The 20,141-nt window shown below is 48.3% G+C and overlaps 1 protein-coding gene across 2 annotated transcripts in view; it reads right to left on the bottom strand.

Annotated features, from left to right (window-relative positions):
* NR3C1 (nuclear receptor subfamily 3 group C member 1) overlaps positions 1-20,141 on the bottom strand; it is a 111,182-nt gene that overhangs the window by 79,360 nt on the left and 11,681 nt on the right. Inside the window, exon 1 of one of the 2 annotated variants that reach the window (XM_026858108.1) lies at positions 39-48. The exons of the other annotated variant lie outside the window; for it this stretch is intronic. The gene's annotated coding sequence lies outside the window, so the exon portion shown is untranslated. Of the gene's footprint in view, positions 1-38; positions 49-20,141 lie in introns of those variants that run through there. 2 annotated transcript variants of the gene reach the window in all.

The following is a 20,141-nucleotide window of genomic DNA, read 5'->3' as shown; positions in this document are numbered from 1 at the left end:
CTCGGCCCCGGTCCCCCGCCGCCCCCCGCCGCCCTTACCTCGTCCAGGGGAGGGTCGAGCAGGCAGAACTGGTGGGCAGCGGGGCCGTTGCCTCGAGGCCGTCACACACCACCCGAACTGCAGCCGGCAGACCCAGCGCCAAGCCCTCTTGAACCCACTGAGGTGGGGGTACTAATCTCTGACGGATTTGTCTTTCTTCAATTTCTCTTTATACAATTTTTTGATGCTTTGGTATCTGTCTTGCAGCAGTTAAGTTCCACAGTTTCATTACACGCTGGGTGGAAAAAAAATGCTTCCTTCCGTTTGCTTTAAGCTGCAAATGATAATTTAACGCTACTAACCCTTGTCTGTCCATTAGAGAGAGGAGATAATTGTTCCCCGTCCTCCTGCTAGGTCTGTCTTGGAGGTCTCTTATCTTACAGACCTCCAGCTGCCACCTCTTTTCCCCTCTGAGGCTTCCCTTCTTTTGAGATGCTCAGAAGCTCTTCTGTTACTTTAATTCTATTTCTTGACCTTTTCTATACCGTTTTTAATTCTAGAATATACTTGATGAGATGGGCAACCAGAAGTACACACAACACACAAGACATGGTAGCACAGTGGTGTTCTCTGTTTTCTTCTCTCTTCCTTCCCTCGTCATCCCTAACGTTCCAGTTGATTTTTCTGACAGCCAGCGGTGAGTTTATGTTTCCATAGAACTACGTATCTCCAGTAACTCCTTCCTTGGTGGCGATACCTAATTTACAGCTTGTTATTGCACACATTCATGTGGTTTTCTTTGTGCAGTTTGCTTTTCCTTTTGTGCGTTATAATTTGCTGGCAGTAAATCCAACCTGGCATTTCATCACCTGGTCAGTCAGTACGGTGCGTTGCTTCTGCAATGCTTTACAGTTAGATTTTGTTTTTATTACTCTGAAAAATTTATTTTCAGCAGCCAACTTTGTCACCTCCCGCTTTTCCAAGTCATTTATGGATATTTGGAATGGCACAGGTCCCTGTGGGACTCCACTAATAATCTGCTTTTGCTATGGAATTAGCTATTTCTTCCTACCTTTTGCTTCCATATTTTAACCACTTTTTGACCCTTTAAAGAATCTTCTTGCTTTCCCTGGATAGCTCAGTTCATCTTAAATGAATGCTGTCTTGAAGTAGCAAGAAATAGATTGTAGAGGAATGAATCTGACCTTTTATTATAAGAGCAGCAAAGACAGACGATAGGCCTGGTTCTGCTGTGTGGAGTGTCTGTATGAAGCTGGAGTAGCTTCGAGGAAATCACCAGATTCATGCTGAGATGAACAAGAGCCAGAGTTACCCCTGCAGACAAATGACAACAAATCTCAGCTCCTGGCTAATTAGGAAGAATCAGATGTTTTGCCCAAGCACAGACTTGCTCGCAGGATTTAAACTCCTGAATTTGCAAACTTCTACAAAAGAGTGTGTCAGGGAGGTGAATCGGGTTAGGAGCACTAATAAAGCTGTAGACTTTGACTCTCCTGGATCAATGCAAAACTTTCTTAAAAAAAAAAAATGTTTCTCCTACAAAACAAGTTTTCTCTGTTCTTTTCAGGTATGGTGTGAAACAGCCAGGCACACCCATGCTGTCACAACAGAGGAGGTTATGTGGTGGTAGAAGTCCTGCCAGCGTGATGCTCTGTGGGGTTTAGCACAGTCAAAGAGAAGAGGCTTATGACTCGTCCAAACCTTTCTCGCACGGAGCTGGTGGCCTTTTCCCTTTCACCTTGTAGCCCATCCCGATCCCTCTCCCTTTCTCCCTCTCTCGCGCTCTCATCCCTTCAATCCTCTGCCTTCTTGACCGTCTCTTGCTCTCCCTCCTTCCCACCTTCATTTCCCCCCACGTTTAATTTCTGTTTCTCTGCCTTTCTAGTCTCCACTCATCATTATCTCTCTTCCTCTGTCTTGCTCCCTGAACCTGTATTACATCCATCCTACACCTGCAGGACTCCTTCTTTTTCTAGTGATTTCTCCATCTCTAATTCCCCCATGGCCTCTCACCAATTTTTAACTTCCCAGCCTTTTTCAAACTCTAATGCCCATCAGAAGTCGCACCCCCTTCCTGCATGTACTTTTTGCTGGTGGATATTTGCCCTGTGGCCTCCACTTTCCTGTGGGCTCCCACCCAATTTGTTCCTTCCACGACATTTGCGTCCACTTTCTCCTGCCCTTCTCTTACCCCACACCTCCCTCCCTCTCGCAGCCTCCACTTTTTTCTGGCTTCTACTTCCCCCTGGCCTCCCACCCTGTTTCAGCCTCCCACCTTTTTAGGGCCTTGTTTTGCCAATTATCAGGCCTAACATAAAGGACACAGCCAGCATAAAGATGAACCAATAACCAAATCGTATTTGATACAAAAGGGTCAGTCCATGGGTGAGCGCTGGGGGTACAAACAAGTCAGTCAGGTTATACATAATTGACATCAATCCCACTGACCCCAACAACGACACCGCACGACCAACAATGGGTGGGATAAATGGTGACATGCAGTCTCCCATAGAAGGGACGGGAGACAACCGAGTCAACAAGCCCAATACATCAGACCAAGGAAGCCACACACTGAATCTCTACACAGCCCACGTTTACAAAAGCCAGACCTGCCTGGAGCCCAGTCCCGGGGAGGCGGGAGGTCCTTCCCCAACAGGGAACTCTGCACAGGGCATCCCCCTCACAGACAGACACTGCCCCTCCTGCGAGGGGTCCCCGCTGTTATCCCCCAGTGGGACACCTGACCTTGGGTTACTGACTGCGGGACCCCTGGGGCTCCTTTACCCAACGGCTCTGTCTGCCAGGCTGCCGCACCCTGGGGGGGAGCCTGAAGGGAAACTCACCCCCCCTTGGGAAGGGCTGGGGGATCACCCAGATGTCAGCCTGAATGTGGGGCTGGGGGCTGAAACCCCAGCATTTCAGGCCTCCACTTTTTTCTGGCCTCTACTGCCCTCCAGCCTCCCACCCCTTTTTGGATATCTCATTTTTCTGGCCTGTATTTCCCTTCCAGCCTCTCTTTTAGGTCTCCTGCAACTTTTCGGCACTCCCTTTGTTCGTGCCTTGATGTGGTCTTTGAAGAACTGAATTGATGGAAGAATTTGAATCTACTGATGGCTTCATCTCTTTCTCTTGTTCTCTCTTCCTGTCGTTTCTCATGCTTCAGCTCTCTGTACTTCTCTCTTGTTGGTTCCAGGCAGGCATCCTACTCCCTGTGTCTCTCTTCTGCAGTCTTCTGCTCTCTGGCTCCATCTCTCACCTCTCTACTAGACGCCTCTGTGCTGCCTCCTCTCTTTCCTGATCCCTCTGGTCTGTTCCCATCGCTGGCTTGATGCTCTTTCTCCAGGTGCTTCCCACAGCCGCTGGCGGGGGGGACACACGCCAGAGCCTGGCACCTCCTTTAGGTTGGAAACTGCTACATCTCTTAGGAGCTGGAGCCCACCAGGTGCTTTGAAGGGTCAAATATTAAGCCTTGCATCATGGTTTGTCTACAAGAGATGACCTGATGCCAAGCAAACGTTAGCATCCCTTGGCTTTTGCAGTGAGTGGCCCTGCGACGTCACCTGCAGGCGCGGGTGCAGCCTCCTTGAGGCATTTGCTGTGCTCGCAGCGTGCGCTCGGCGCGTCGGGGAAAGCCAAGAGAAACGCTAACTGCCGTATGGTTCTGATCGAGGCCATTTGGGGTGTGACAGATTTCTGGAGCGCAAAGTAAAACAAACCAGAGAGGGAAGAACAACAGAGAAAAACAAAAACAAAACAAAAACACCAACCAAAACCCAGAAAATCAAAATGGCTACAATCGGCCGTGCTTCCGAAGGAGAGCTTCCAGAGGACTGCAGGATGGTCGGATCAAAGTACGGTAGAACTATCAAAGTGTTTTCTGAACGCTAAACATGCCCGGCCCCTCCAGCACGCTATTATTAGACATCAACTGTGTGTGTGTGTGTGTGTAGGAGGAGCCTCGGCTCTGCCCGCAGCTGCCTCGCAGGGTTTTCCAGCCGCGGGTGCACGGGCCAGCACCAATTCTGCGGCAGGGCAGAGCAGCGCGTGATGCCTCCCTGCTCCCGAGCGGGTCACCGGGGAGCAGCCGGCGGCGTGCGGGATCAGAGAGGCGGCAAAGGGAAAGAGAAAACGAGTGGTTTAAGAGGGTGCTACCGAGTGAATGCGTGGGGATGAGAGAGACGAAATCCCTTCTCTCACAAAGCTTTCCCTGGGCAGGGCGGCGAAGGGGTGGGCGCAGCAGGCGGCTTGGCCCGGGGACCCCCAGCCAGGCCCCAGCTGTGCGTCCGCCTCAAGGGGAACACACCTGCACAGTAACACAACCCGGGGAAGGGCACGGGTGAGAAATGTAACCCCCTTCCTCTCACTTCGGCTTCACAACTCGGGAATCGTTGTTTTGGTCACATCTCTTTGTTATAGAATTTAAAAATGGGAGGAATACATTGAATGATCAAGGCTGAAGGCAGAGAGGCTTGACCCCTCAGCTCTCCTTCTATGAACTTCCATTGCCTCACCAGACCAATGTAAGATTTGAAACAGTTTATAATTGTGAAGCTCTTTGTGATCCACAGAAGACAGAGACTAGAGAAATATTTATTGATAAAACAATAAATACTAATTTTCGAATAACTTTGTCACCATCAAAGAGGAAGTGCAGATTATGAACTGTAACTTACATACGGACCTCTGTAGAAACTACAGGAATTGTCAGAGGTTAATATATTGCCCCCAAAGGCTCTTTTGTGCTTATACAAAAGGTCAGTATTTGACTTCTTCCATTATGGCATAACAAGGCACAAGACTTGAAACAATTGCAAAAAAAAAAAAAAAAAAAAAAAAAAGGTGCCATTACAGTATCTTCTCTGTGCCAAAACACTGTCACGCCTCTAGCCCTTACAGAGCTGAGATAAAGAGACGAGGAAATTAGAGGCCGGATGACAGCAAATGCCATCGTCGCTCCCATCAGCCTGACTCAGAGCTGACTCGGGGTCAGGGGCTTTCTGCCGCCCAGGCAGCCCCTCGCACGGCCCCGAAGCAGCTAGCGGGCGCGTTTTGCGGGGCTTTATTAAGATATTTCTAAAAGCAATACCCTATCTGAGAGCATCTACCCCTCTCGTCGCCCAGAAATGAAACTCGGGGGGTTATTTTTGTCCTGCTCCGGGGGACGCGCAGCCCCAGCCCTGGCCGCGGCGCGGGGGGCTGCTCTCGGCAGCCGCGCTCCCTCTGGGATGCTGGGCTGCAGGAGGCCTCTCCCCGCAGGGACCGGTGGCTATTTCTGTTGAGAGACCTTTCTAAATAACTGACAAAGCAAACAGGAAACCACAGCGCTGTGGAGCGGAGCCCAGCGCGTTCCTACGCATCTGCTCTTTCTCGACGCTGCGGTACTGCTCTGGCCACCCCGAGGCCATGGAAACTAATGGGGATGCTCGCAAGGAGACGAAGTAAATGTATTAAATTGCCTTATTTTTTTTTTTACCTGTACTGCGGCTGGCCGAGTGGGCTGTTCCCTCAGAATTCACGGCACTCGTACAGGCCGTCCTCAGGAGTTAACATTTCAGATAACGCTCCCAGTGAGTCGTACAGAAATGGCCGCATGAGAGCAGAGCGGCGAGGAAGAGCTGGAGTAGACACACGGCAAATTGCCTGGGCCGGGGACAGAGATGATGGGCTCTATTAACCGGAAAAGCAATTTGCTGCCAGTGTCTCCACAGCGCGCCGTACACCCTTGGCATTTTATAAACAGTTAATAATAACTGGTCAGGAGAACGGTTACACAGATCAATGTACAAATTCAATTAGGAAGAGAAAATAAAAATATTATGCGAATTACTAAGCTAACCTGATACATTTTAGCCTTGAGTTCAGAATTTGTTTGGTTTAGAAGAGAAGTTCAAATCAGATTTAAAGGAGGTTTCAAAAAAATTAGATGCGAAAGAAAGAGATAAAGATTTTCATTTCTGATTATGAGGCCAAGGTTATAGATAGGGGGAGGGAGCTTAATGAAAATAATTTGGCTAGTGTGCTTATAGCTTTTCTGTTGAAGATTAACACTTTACAGCTTTCTCTCATTTAGCAAGGTGAAGAGTGATCAATCCCCAACTGATCTAAACACAGATATAAAAACTGACCGCTTGAATTTCCTACTGCTTTCCTCAAAATTTCATCAGTATCAGAACAACGCGATTTCGTTCTGTTGAAGGACAAATACCTTCTCCGGAGGGAAGCGCTATCGCGGTCATCCTTCAGTTTGAGAAGATGCTAAATCTTCAAGCCAGTACGTGAAGAGCTGCCTGTTGCTTAGGTGGCCGGTAAAGCAACTCCCTGCCATGCAGAAGGCAAAAGAAAAGGAGAAAATATGGGCCAGATTCTTAGGCAGGTGAATCATTGCCTTTTCCTGACGTGGAGCTGCACACGTGGAGCACACAGAGTTTTCAGCTCAGAAGCTCAGAGAGCGCACACGCACAGCACCTGCTCTCTGCAGCCAAAGCTTTCTTGATGAAAATATCTGTTATTATCTCAGAAAAAAAAAAAAAAGAAAAATTCAAGAAATCATATATAAAACCCACGTACAGCAGAGTGTACAAAGCCTTGAGGGGATCTGGGAACTGTCACTTCAGAGTGGGGACCCAGAGGGAACTGCGTTTGTGAAACTATTTCGTTCTGCATGTGGAAGAAGAGAATTTGTGGATTGTTGCATTTTATGAATCAGCACAACTCACAGAGGGGCCAGTTGGGCTCGCTGGTGAGAGACCATCATGTATGTCCTGGCATTGCCCCCCTGCCCAAAAGGAGAAAATAGTGGTACTTCTTCATCAAATCTTCATCAGCCCATGAAATAGTTGAGGAATCATAACGCAGGAGACTGGTGAAATGCAGAGGACGACGGCATTGCTTCCCAACATCTGTAGAGCCCTTGGCGAGCATCATCAGATTGTTGTGGTTTAAATAATTAACCTGGAACAGGACTGCTACCTCTTATCCTCTCCCGAAAAAGCCTCTTCTGCTGCACTTAGGTACACACACGGGTAAAAGCCCCGGAGCCCTCCGTGGCTCCCAGGACTTCATGTCAGGAAACGCCGCCTTGCACGTGAGGGAACAAGACTGACCCCTGTGTTTTCAGACTACTCCCCATTATTTTACCAACTGAATTTTTCCGATGTTCTATAATTTTTTGGATGCTCAAGACTACAGGAGAAATTTTGGTAAAGAATTCAGATCATCTCTTTAGAATACGGCCAAGCTAATAGACTGAGGGGCAGGTGATTTTAACCTTCTCCTCCCCTACCATTTCACATTTACTCAGTCGCGTTTAGGATCTTTAAGCATTAGAGTGAAGAGAGAATACAGAGACAAATATGTTGTTTGTTTTCCCAGTGCCAGATGGATGGATTCAATTTTCAGATTCCTTAAACTGCCAACACTGAAAAGTCATAAAAAAATACAGTGGAAAAAGGAGAAAAAGCATTCGTTTTAAAGATCTGTCATAGTTTCTGTAAACTACATAGGAATTTTTTTTTGCATTTATAAGAAAATTGATGTCACACATACATGCTATCAGTTGCATCTGATGATGTTAGATTAGTGAGAAGTTTAAGTAAGGTAAAAAAAAAAAAGTGGCTGTAGTGCCTCTCTTTTCCTACCACCTTCATCTGAACCACAGGGACAATTCTATGCAGGATCTTTGGGATTTTTAAATCAGCCCCGTTACACTGACTTTGTTCATATTTTGGAGCATGAAGGATACAAGTCACGATGCTCCTGTAATTCCAGTCTGCTGCTTACCTTAACCCCCCTGCTTGCCGGGCGCAGCGGGAGCGGAGGACGGAGCTATCACTCACGCAGCGCTTCGAAAAAAAGGCAATTTTTTTTCCCCTCAGCACTGATCACTTTTCCCAGCTGTGCACTGTGAGAGAGGGAAGCTGGAAGGGATGCCGGGGAAGCCAGCAGAAAAGAAAGGTCATTACTGTGAAGCTCTTCGCTTCCCATCTTTCGATTTGTGTTAATTTAGATTAAGATTTTTAAACAAAACTTTCAGCCACTCCGAATTGGATGAAGTTCCTCTGCTTCCCTGACAACTTTTCACCTCAGACAGGGAGAAACCCTGTCTTCTTTATTTTCAAAGGGCCTTTAAGATGTTTTTTTTTTTGTTGTGTTTTTTGTTTTTTGTTTGGTTTTTTTTTTTTTTATTATAAGAGTTTCACAAACCCCAGTTTTCCTTCTGGGCACGAAGAGGCGTTAAGAAGTGAGCAGGATGGTGTCTAGGGCAGCTGCTGCGGCAGCGCCTTCCCAGCCAGGACGAGGATACAAGCTCAGATCTGGAGCTGTAACTCCCGAGACTTTGCTTAAATAGAGGGACCAGTTCAGCTGAAGGGCTCGCTGTCAGGAGGGGTGAATGTTTATAAGAACGCTAAAATTAGCTCACACTGTATGTGCTAAAGGGATAAGTTACAAAGGATACGGTGACCAATTATGGCTGTGCAATTAATTGACTATAGAGCCACTTGTGATCATCCAGAATGGTCGGCAAAGACCAAAGGCGATGCGATTAATTTCTTAACCAGGGAGTGTGTGTGTGTGCGTTACACACAATAACCATGTATCTACATGTAAAAATGTCTAATTTTATGTAAAAAAATGTCTCATTTTAAGTTCATTTTGATTGCAGTGGCAGACTTTTGCACAGGCTTTTTAGCATCCGCTGTGACAAGCTTCCTCCAAAATGCCTGTCTCTCTCAGGACTAGCCTAACTCTCACTTCTAGGCATCGGGTCTCACCGCACCTCTGGTTTCAAGAGAGGAAGCCGTCAAGTTAATAATCTGTTGGTAAATCCATGTACCGCTCCAAGGGCTCCACATTTCATCGTGAATAATGTAGATCTAATCACTTGGAATGAACAGGGCAAGTTCTGGAATGAATTTGATGCGTTTGAAGGGGTGGTTGATGCATTAAACCTGCGCCTGCTCTGGAAGGCCCGGAAAGCATTTGGGACCAACACGTTGCTAAATCCTAACGTGGAATCCTTGCAGGACGCGTTGGCCGAGTCCCGCAGCTCTGGTGTCCTTACCTCAGCAGGGCTCCAGAGCCCAGCCCGGCGGTGCAGGTGCACAGCAGTGGCACGGGCTGTTAGTGAGAGCTTGCCTAGTTCCTGGCTCTTTGTTAGGAAATGCAGATAACCAGGCATGAGCTAGGCTGATTGCTTAAGCATCAAGAAACCACATTAGAGACAAATGAGCACCAATAAAAGATGTAAACCCCCAGTTTTCAACCCAGTTTTGAAGCACCAGACTTTAGTCTTTCCAAACTGAAGGTGAAAATACATTTTTCGTTCTTTCTCTTGCTGTTAAATTAACATCAATTTTCCATTCTGCCTTTAATCTTGACTCACAAGGACTGAAAAAGTTTTTTTTTACGCACTGGGTGATTTTTTGCAAAAGAGTATTTGAGAAAATCTAACAAGATAGAGCAAACCCTGTCAGCTTCCTCTGGCAGACATCTGTCTATTTTCGAGTCTTGTTTCCTTATAGGAAATAGACTCATTCTGCTTAGAGATGTTTTATCCTCCTGGGTGTACGTGCCACGGAAAGGTAATTAATATGTAATCACATGTATTTAATTACATTCTTTTACATTTTGCATACATGAATGGTGCCTGACCTCCCGGGTCAATGGATGTCTCTATCCACTAGTCCTCTCGTATTTTCTGTATTCCTGTCGCGGTGCTTTATTCTATGTACTGTCAAGCAGTGCTGTGTGCTTCAGAGGGGCAATAGTGCCCCTTGGGGTGCAACGCTTCCACCCAAAGAAGTGGAAAAAGTGGGACCAAAGACAGGACACAGCTTCCTTGGTTGGTACCTGGTGATCCTGCAGCTTAAGCATTGTCTTAAGCGTCTTCAAAAAGACTTGCTCAACAAGCAGAATCCCTTATTAAATCAGATGATGACACACAGTCTAATTCCCTCTTTTTTTTTAAAGCATAATTTTGTTCTTTCTAATCACAAGCACTTTGGGTAAACTCTCTTTTACTCTGCCTAGAGGGTGTAAAGCCAGACCTTTAAATAAAGCACCCAGCTGGAAAACACAGGGCCCTGCAGCCTGCAAAAAAGGAAACTTCATTGTCTTTCTGCCTAGATTGCAAGCTTTTGTAAAATAGTGCCCAGTGGTTTTTTTGCTTTATTTTTTTGTTTGTTTGTTTGTTTGGTTGGTTGGTTTGTTTTTTGTTTGTTTGGTTGGTTTGTTGGAATTTTTTTTTTTTTTTTCTTAAAGAAGGCTCTTGCAGCTGCAGAGCAGTCGGTAAAACACTTACACCCTGCCTTGGGTGTCAGTGCCATACCTGGGCTGTCCTGTGCTGGCCGCGGCTCCCTGTGCCCCCTCCGCGCGCGGGCAGCACCCTCGTGCCGATACCCGGCCCCTGGGCAGGAGGCGCCGTTCTGCCGCTGGAAGTCCTCAGGAAACAGATAAAACTGCATGGAAGACTTATTTTAAGATGTGAATGCTTTATTCACAAACGTGCTTTGTAACTTGTAGTGCGTTTAAAAAAGGAGTTCTCACTAACAGTCTACTAAAGCCTTGTCTGAATCACTAAACGATCAAAACAATCTGGAATAATTGGCAGTTTTCCGCTTGAAAAACCTATTTTACTTCACTTGTGTCTGCTGGGTCTGAAAAGAGCTGGTTTTGTACAACATCCAGAATTCCAGGAAAACCTGCAGTTCCCGTTACACAGCCATTTCTCCCTTTCCAGAAGCAATCTGCCGCCAACACGATGAGAGTCTCTGTGATAATTCTGCTGGGTTGCCGCTTTGCCTTCTAACTGGGTAACGTTTGTAACAGCTGGGACATTTGCCCTTCCCTTTATAATGAAGCTCCTTAACGAGGTTAAACGCCTCCTTTTAACCTCGCAGACCTCAACCAGTTCCCTGCCGAATCCCCCACACCCCTGAGCTCTCCGCTCTGGCTCTGAGCCGCTCACGGCAGGGATGGAGATGGGCAGTGGCGGGGAGCTCCTGTGGGTCGTGGGCGCCGAGCCCCTGCCACTGCCCTTTCCCTGACACCCAGAGTCGGGTCCCGCCGCCCCGAGTCCTGCGGGAGCCACACGCGCACCGACTGCGCGAGGTCTCGGCGCTCGCAGGGGCTCCTTCCAAGTGTGAAAACGTTTCGCTCTGTAGTGCAAGGCGGATTTTCACGAACCAGCCTGTCCTTGTAAACACAAAACATGTTGAACCTGTAAATACTTGATTTGTTACTGTTTTTCTTGAGGCAGAGGGTTTTGTAAATAGTTCTCTTTACTGGCCAGCCCAGCAAACCACAACAAACAGTTTCTTGCCTATGGCCTAGTTTGGCCCATGTAAATGATGGAACAAGTAAATTTCCACCACCGGGATAAATTACTGCCCTGTGGAAGTCAACAGGAGCTTTAGCACCTGGTGTTTTCAGAGCAAGCATATATATTTTTGAAAACATTCTGTAGCAAATATGGTGCTAAATTTGCTATTAAGTGGGATTACTTGGGTCTTTTCTAGATTAATTCTGCCTTAAAATAAGATAAGGAAGTGCTTGCCTTTCCTTATCTTCCTTTCTCTTTTTTGCTATTTAATACATTTCATACTAGACAGAACATCATTAATTAAGAGAAAGTTGTGGTTTAGTCAGCAATGTATCTGACAAGGGCTGCACTAATTACACCTCTTTATCTGAGGATGTACGCACGCACGTGGCAGCAGCTGAGATCTCGTCTTGGTTTTATCTGGGCTGAGCATAAAGCCCTCGGAAGAGCTGACAAGGCGAGGGGATCACGAGGAGACCTCAGGGGTTAAGATGGGAACATGATCCGGATTTTCCAGATTCCAGACTTTTTCCTCTGTCTAGAGAAAACATGTCCTCCTGAGCGTGTTGGGCTGCAGGAACGGGCCCTTTCCAACAAGGATTAGGTCAAGCGAAGGGAGAAGAACTGAAGCTCCTCTTCCCCCAGCGTGATTCTGTGGGCAGCGTTTCCCCGCGGAAGCTGGTGGGGTGCGGAGCCTGCGCCGTACGGCCAAGGTCAACCGAGAACCGGGTTGTAACAACCCGGCCGTGGGAGCCTTTGGCTGAAAACCCCTGGCAGGGCTGTGCTGGCGGTGTGAGGACGTTATCGGGCTGGGGCTCTCAAAGCAGAGCTTGGGCATTTAATGAAGAGGACAAATGAAGACACACACACACACCCCTTCCAGTCCTACAGGACTGTTGGACCTGGCAAGGACATGCCAAGGGCAGGAACAGCCGCCAGAGAAACCTGAGCTCTCTCCTGCGTCCCCGCCTCGCTGCGTGTGACCTTGGAGCAGACTCCGTGCTGCAGGGTCCACACGCAGGGCGAACGGGCAGACCCCCGGCAGCCACCCGGGGCGCAGCCACAACGCGCCCCGAAACCGCAGCGACAGCGGGAGCGAGCGGCTGCGCGGGGCTGCACGAGGTCTGCGGTCAAGGTGGGAGCGGCGAGGCCGTGCCCCGGCCGCACGACACTTCTCAGCACCCGGAGGACTGACTGAGCGGAGAAAAGAGTTAACAAAGTGAAAGTACACAGAGGTCACGGGGGAGGAAGAGTTGGACTCCAGTCGTTTCATTTATGGGAGTGTAAATAGTTGCTGAATGACATTGCCGACTATTAAGTTAATTGCCTAAGTGACCTTTAGGAAAATGTATAAACTACAAGGGAGGGAGCAGCTGGAGAAGCAGACCAAGCGACGCACACACACGTCCGTACGCTTACACACGTCAGGTGGCCGCAGGGAAGGACGGACGTAGGCGATGAGCCCGTCTGGAGCGACCCAGTGGGCGCAGGGGACGTGCTCACCCCCCGACCCATGGAGCTGGGGCCTCCCCCACGCTGGCAGCTCTGCCCCGGGAACCCTCACTCCTTTCCCAGCATTTCTTACTTCCCCCCAAACTTGATGAAAAATACCCGCAGCGAGCCATTTGTCCTAAGGAATTGTACGTCCGTGTGAAATGTCGGTGTTTTGAAAAAGCTCAAAATTTCCACCAAAAAGAAGTATTTTCTTGTCCTGTTCTATTTATCAAAACTTTCTTCACTTTACCGATTGCAGACTGAAAACTTAAGGCCAGATCATGTTTTTCCTCCTTACGGAGGTGGGTCTCAGACTCCTCTGCCACTAAGATGATGCCTAAATCATTTTACTGTCAGTAATACCCTGAGCAGTTCTGCCATGGGACTGCATCGACTGAGAGTTACACACCAGCAAAGCTACAAGGGAAAAAGGCAGCACACTGACAGAATCGGAAATTAAGTTTCATTTACAGTTTGCACTAAAAATGTAACGTTTTTCTATGACGGGACCATCTGAATGAAGTAACACTCCATCATTTTAGAGAAAAAAACCATGAGGATCCTTTCAACAGGATGCAACTGAGTTCAAAGAGTTAAGTCAGTTTTTAAAGTAGGTCTGCAAGGGCTCAGCTACGGGAGCGTAAATTGCTGGCAAACCGACTCACTGCTGTTCAAGCAGAATTATATAAGCAGATTTATGTGTATATAATCAGGTACCGGTGCCAAATGTAAGGTGCTCTCGGGCTATTTGTATATACAACGTGGATTTTTTTTTTTCCCCCTGTGAAGAGAAGAATAAGACAAGTGACCTCTTGGCGCTAGTGCTTGTACGTACTCTGTGGGGCTACACGAGAAGCTTTGTGAGTTCGGGTGTTTTGCACAGCAATCGAACATTTCTAAACCTGCAAGGCAAAGGAAGCAAAACCGCATTCAAAGGACCTTCTTTAAATTTAACTAGTACTTTTTTTTTTTTTTTTTTTTTTTTAAGAAAAACCCAATAAATCTTTGACCATATTTTGGTAGAGACAGGTTACTACTACCCTGAGCAGTAGTAACTTACGAACCAGACTGACATGGATTATTCACTTATTTTCTCTGATTACATTAAAAAAAAAAAAGCATATTTGCCATGGCAACCTCTTTATTACATGTCAGGATACCAATTCAAATATAAAGGGCTTCTCTTCCAAAGACCCTCTAAGGTCACTGCTGCACTAAAATCTTTCAGGGACAGAATGTACACAATTCACGGAGAGAGGGGCTTTCTGATATATTTTAAAAGCAATATAGTCTCTCACTGCAGAAATAATACACTAAAATTCTTCCTTTGGTAGAATTGTTTTTCTTATTCTTTTTTTTTTTTTTTTTTAAATTCTTTTTCCCAAACACAGTAGGAGAATATTTGTAAAGGCTCTTGCCTGGCTAAAATATAGATGAAATTAAATGTATTCCAAGGGTATAGAGAGATATTAATTAGTGCTGGGAAAAAGAAAAAAAAAAAAAAAGAACATGTCATTTAAATTAGTACCTTAATAACTTTAATTTACGGTGGGAATATTTGATAGAATCTGGATATTTGATCTCGGTGTCAGATTTGTTTTTTTCTTTAAGGAACTATAATAATCGAAATTCATCTTTGCCAAACCAGGACGTTGTCAGCAAATCACCCGTGACTGGGGAGCCTGAACCTGCCTTGGTGCAAACTCCTACTGCAAAGATCTTTTCCAAGAAATGAAGTTACGATGAATCACAGTACCAGGCTGTCACTGGGCAAGAGCCCAATGCGATAAGCAGGAGGAGACGTAAGGCTGCGAACGGAGCAGGGCACATCTAACTGCTGTGCAATTAGACCGGTTTAGAACGCAGACAGCAAGAGGGACAACAACAAAATGAATTTCACCAAACCCAGACAAGGGGAGATCACCGAGACATCGCGGTGGCCCTGAGCAGGCCCCGCAAAGGGGATGACAGGTCTCCCTGTGCCTAGGAAATGACTTTCAGAAGCAGCACCGGCCTCCGGCAGCCTCCGGCCAGGAGCCAGAGCTCAGGGGGTGGGTTGCGAGGGCTCCTGCCCCACGGCCCCACGCTGCTGTTTCACACAGAGGGAGCTGCTCACGGGGTACCAGCGCGCGGGGTCCGTCCCCGAGCTGTGCAGAGCAGCTTCAGGACTGCACAAACCCACCGACAGTCCCTGGGCAAAGCTGCACCCGCTGGCCCGGGGGCTGAGCTCGTGCTGGCGGGGCACTGGGCTGCGTGACTCACGCGTGACCGCCCCTGCGAAGAGCACGACTCCTCATGCAGCCACCGCTTTTCTGGGCACGGCAGAGCTCTGCGGCCCGAGAAGAGCTTTTTCCCTGTGAAACGGCCTTTCTGCCGGGTGCAGGAGCAGGGCCGGGTGGAGGCAGCTCGGGGCACCGTGGGTGCAGATCCGCTGCAGCTAACACCGGGGAGTTCGCCTGTTAATGAGCCTGTAATGACAGAAACCGGTGGCAGCAGGGGCCGAAACAGTAGACGTGGCACTGCACCCTCTGGACCGGGGCTCAGACGGGCTCACAGGTCCGTGTCAGAAACAAAAAAACCCTTTTGCTGTGGCTGCTCCAGGGAACATATAGTTTGGTTCCCTCGCTGCAACCCAGCAGGCAGAGATGTGAAACGATGGTGCGTCCCAGTCTTCCCATCAAAGCGCTGCTCCCTGGGAATTCGGTCACTTTTGCGTTTTGGTGAGGCACCGGTTTGGCACCGGGGTGTTTCCTCGATGCTGCCCTCCCTTCCTCGGCTCAGGCGTACGCAGCGAGAGCTCTCCTCGCACCCAGGGCGTCTGCCACCGTGCTCCTCACCAGCCCTGGCCCCCAGAAGCGTACGTACTGAGTCCACATATACTAAACCGCAGCATCCTTTGGGTTTTTAAATATTTTGAACAGAGGATGTAAACCCACCGAAATGACAAGCGCATTACTGACACAATTTTGCGGGTTTTACCGATGGCCTCGGTGGCCACGCTGCCTAGGGAGCGTTGTGTGTCTGTTTGGGAAGCCAGCGTCTTCCCCAGGAAGGAACATTAGCTGGTTATCGTAGCTTGCCACTACATCGTGATTCCCTGCATCCACTTCTCTCGCCGGGCGATGCTTGGGGAAGGCAGCTGGGCAGCTACAAAACCCATCTGCTTTCCTTCTGTGCCCAGTCTGTTTTGACAATCTGTTTTCCTTAGGTAAAAACGAGCTCACGTCAGAGTCCAAACAGCACCTCGGCAAGTTGCAGCGATGTCCCGGCCACCATGGGGTGCCCACGGAGAGCAAAGGGCCACCGCGGCTGCAGGGCTCTGTGCCGAGCCCCGGCCAGATGCAGAGACCCTGGACAGCCCCCGCCTTGTAGAAGCAGAGATGTTCAAGCCACAGTTACTAACTCCTGCAGATTTTCTGACTACTATTAGTGTCATGAATGAGTGAGATAATTATCTGCCCGAGCAACCGTAGGAGCAACCCTAACAGCTTGGCATCCTGAATTTTCTAGGTCCCGGATTTTACAGTTTACAGTAAAACGCAGGCTGGAATCTAGCTCCACCTTCCTCACTGCCCAGTGCCTGGCACCGGAGTTTTCCAGTCCTTACCCTGGTTTTTGGTTACTGCCCTGGCCCATTTACTATGAGAAGGAAACAACAAAGTCTGAGGCAGCGAATGTCTGAAGAACAAGCCTGGCTTTGTGTCATTTGCTTTGTCTTTGCAATAAATCACCTTCTGACTTCCCCAAGCCAAAAACCAAGAGAAAACAACCTGCAACGCTCACGAAATTTTGCAAAAGCTGAACCACTTTGTAGATCAGGCATGAACAAATGTGCGATGAAAGGCTAAACAAGTTAAAAGGAAGAGGGTTTTGCTCAACAAGATTATGCATTTAATAAGAAACTTCTAAAGAAACTGCTCTTTTCATCTTGAAAAAAAAGAACCCGCGTGTCAGTGTGATCATGCTCTGCTGCTGAAAGGAGGCAGCCGGCGCTGCACGGAGCGGGGAGCGCTGCGGGCACCGCGCCTGCAGCACCGCGCGCAGGAGGGGCCGCGGCAGCTGCTGCCGTCGGATGCTTTAGATCCCCAAACCGTATCACTGGGTAATGAAAAGAGTAAACATAGCTATGACAGGTCTCAGCGCTTAAGACGACGTTTCAGGGATGGAAATGTCAACACTCGAGAGCATCGTTACAGCAATGTTTTCGCTGTGAAACGTTCCACAGCATTCGGGTGATCGAGGTACGGAGCTTTCCTGGCCAAACTCTTGTTCGATAAACTTCAACAGGAGCCTTGCCTGGACATTGAACTGGGTGTTAAATCTGTGTTTGGGATTTCAGATGACATGTAACCTGAAACAAAGGGAAATTAACTCCTCACCCACTTACGAGATCAATAAACAGGAGCAATTTGCCTTGGTAAGAGTGGGCTTGAGTGTGGGCCGGCGGCGATGCTGGTGAGGAAGCAGGGCCCCAGCGCGCGGGGGGGTCACTGCGCTGGTGGTGGAGGGCTGTAAAGCTCTCTAAAGCACCCCCTAAACATTCGCTTCGGCTAGCAGATAGACCATTGGGGGGGGGAAATCAGAAATGCATTCGTAAGGGCTACACTCCCAGCTGCCAGATGGCTTTAGGTGTCACCTGAAGGTGCCACCTGGAGCACCCAGGGAGGAGCTCTTGGCACCTCTCCCACCTGACCCCGCAGGGGCAGACGGGTGGGCAGTCCTGTCCCTGCAAAGCACAGACCAAAGAGGAACCTTCTGCTGGCTGCAGACCGGCAGCGTGGCTGGTGAAAAGCTTCTTGCAAGCTCTTGGAGACCTTGTTCTATTTTTTAATATTTAAAGCATCGCATGTTTCCTTTCACCCCTCCTGGTCTTCTTCAGCTGTAAAAGCTGAATCTATTTTGTATTTCTGTGTTTTCTGCACTTAGAGATTCGCTTGTAATTATGGAATTGCACTTATGGGGAACAGGAAAAAAGCCCAGAACATGTATTTAATATTTTTGTACATGGTCTCTGGGAGAAAGCATCTTTTAAATCTGGAGTATCTACAATTTGATCTTCAGAAAACAAACCCAAGTGTTTTAAAATAAGATCTGTCACTGTCCTTAGACCAGCATTAATTCTAGTACATTGGAAAAAAAATCTAAAATGAAACCTGACTGCGTGTTGCAAACTCACTCCTCTGTTCAGAGCCACTTTGACGTTTTTAAAAAAATCAATGGTAGAGCATACTCACTGATCCTGACTTTGTTCCCAGCCTGCACAATTATGATGTTTCATTTCCCCTTTTCCAATTCTAGTTAAAAAAAGAGAGCAGGCCAGCACGTCAGAGAACCCAAAGGGCAGCGACGGGGGGGGAACAGGGCTCCCCCCACCCCCTGGCCAGGAGCTGCACCCCAGGAGCCGTCGCCGGCGGGGACAAGCTCCAGGATTGCACCGGAGTGGGTGTGCCACAAGAACGATGCTCTTGGCATTTACTGCTGACCCTCAGACATGCGATGGTCAGAGAAATAACTCTCCTCGCCACTACTTAGGGTAGAAATAACTTCGAGAACATTTTGTGCATCAGCCCCAGAACAGACAAATACAACCGACGCGGGTTTGGTTTTTTTTGCTTCTCTCTGAAGTTGCTGAGAAGAGGCGATTAACTGCGAGCAGGCTGGTTTGTTCCTGTGCTGGTCCCTCTAACGCATCGTGTGCATCCTGGACAGGGGAGCAACCGGTGACGGTGACACTGCCCCTGGCCGAGGCGTCAGCGCGGGGCTGTCGGTGCCTCCCCGGGGGGAACAAGCCCAGGCTGCCTCACTGCTCGTCCTGCTCAGGGCCCAGCCTCGGGGGGGGACGACTCTGCTCTGCTGCTGGGAACTGGGGAAAGGCAAAATTCCCCAGGGATCGGCTCCAGATGCCTCAGCAGTTGACACAATCATGGAAGAAGAATGTGGGAGAAAACACGGATGCTCGCTTGTGCATGTCACCAGCACCTCTTCAGCCCGTCCATTTAGTCCTAGGCATGGTTCAGGCCACGAGCCAAGCCCAGGCTCCTCATCAGCCTGGATCATCTCTCTCTGCCTCTGAATATTTGTTTATACAAGCGTAATGGCTCCAGAAGACACAGAGATGCTTCAACTCCAATGGCCAAAAGCATTTACCAGACACTGTTTTCCTCTGGGCGGGCGCTGTGTGCTTAAGCATTTACCAGACACTGTTTTCCTCTGGGCTGTTGTGGTGAGAAGTTCATACGGGGAGGGCAGAGCCCGGGACACAGCCTGCCACCCCCGGGTCCCCGCGCTGGGTACACAGCCCCCCTGCACCCCCGGGATGACGCAAGTTTTGTCCCGAACTTATTGCTCACTGCCCCCGGTCTATTATATAAACCCACCCCTGGGTCCTCCCTATCCCCCGGCTTATTATATAAACCCACCCCTGGGTCCTCCCTATCCTAAAAAAGCTTATTTGATGTGTTGTCCCCACGGTACGACACCACTGCAGTGCCGGAAGCTGGAGGTGCTCAGCGCCCCCCACACTTCTGCTGGGGGCCAACGGGGCCAACGCGGTGGTGTTGACCACTGAAAGTGTGCTTTAACATTTGTTTCTGGAATAATTAATCTCTGGCACATTAGGAAGTTGCTAAACGGATTTGTTTCTGGAATAAATAATTGGCACATTAGGAAGTCACTAAACGGAACTGTGCTAGAGAGAAATAATTGCCTTCCCATCAAAGTGAATACAGATGTATGATTAAGACATGGTATTTATATGTGATCCTTGTATCATATAAATTGAGTTGCTGTGTAGAGGCAGCGCCTGTGAATCATTCATCTGCTTTATGAGACTGAATAAGCTTTGGCTCTATCACTATTATCGCCTCTGAAGAGACAAGGCTGACACTGGGAGAAACTACTTACCACAGATTCATTTACTGCAACGATTCTTTCCAGGTCAGACATAAACCAAAATACATTATTTCAAATTACGTCCAAAAATGAATACTTCTAGGCTAAGCATAACACAACAGATGCTCCCAAACACTAATATTCTGAGCAGTGTCTTACATTCCTTAGGAAGGCTTTACCTGGGTTTGAGCTCAGTGGGGCTCTGAATTAGGTGGAATTTGGTCATTTAAACTATTATTTCTGAAGTGTCTGCGCACCGTTCCGCAGACAAGCCCATCTCGAGAGCAATGCTGTAGGAAGTGCCGCCTTGCAGCACCCCGGTGCCACCCCAGCCATGCGGCAGGCGCAGCTCACACTGCCTAGAGCTGCAAGAACCAGGCCAAAAAACCAAAAAGGACAAAAAAAAAAAAAAAAAAAAAAAAAAAAAAAAAAAAAA

This window comes from Athene cunicularia (assembly GCF_003259725.1).
Source record: "Athene cunicularia isolate RWA chromosome 13 unlocalized genomic scaffold, athCun1 chr13_part1, whole genome shotgun sequence".
Taxonomy (NCBI): Eukaryota; Metazoa; Chordata; class Aves; order Strigiformes; family Strigidae; genus Athene; species Athene cunicularia.
This window is presented reverse-complemented; position numbering and strand designations above follow the sequence as displayed.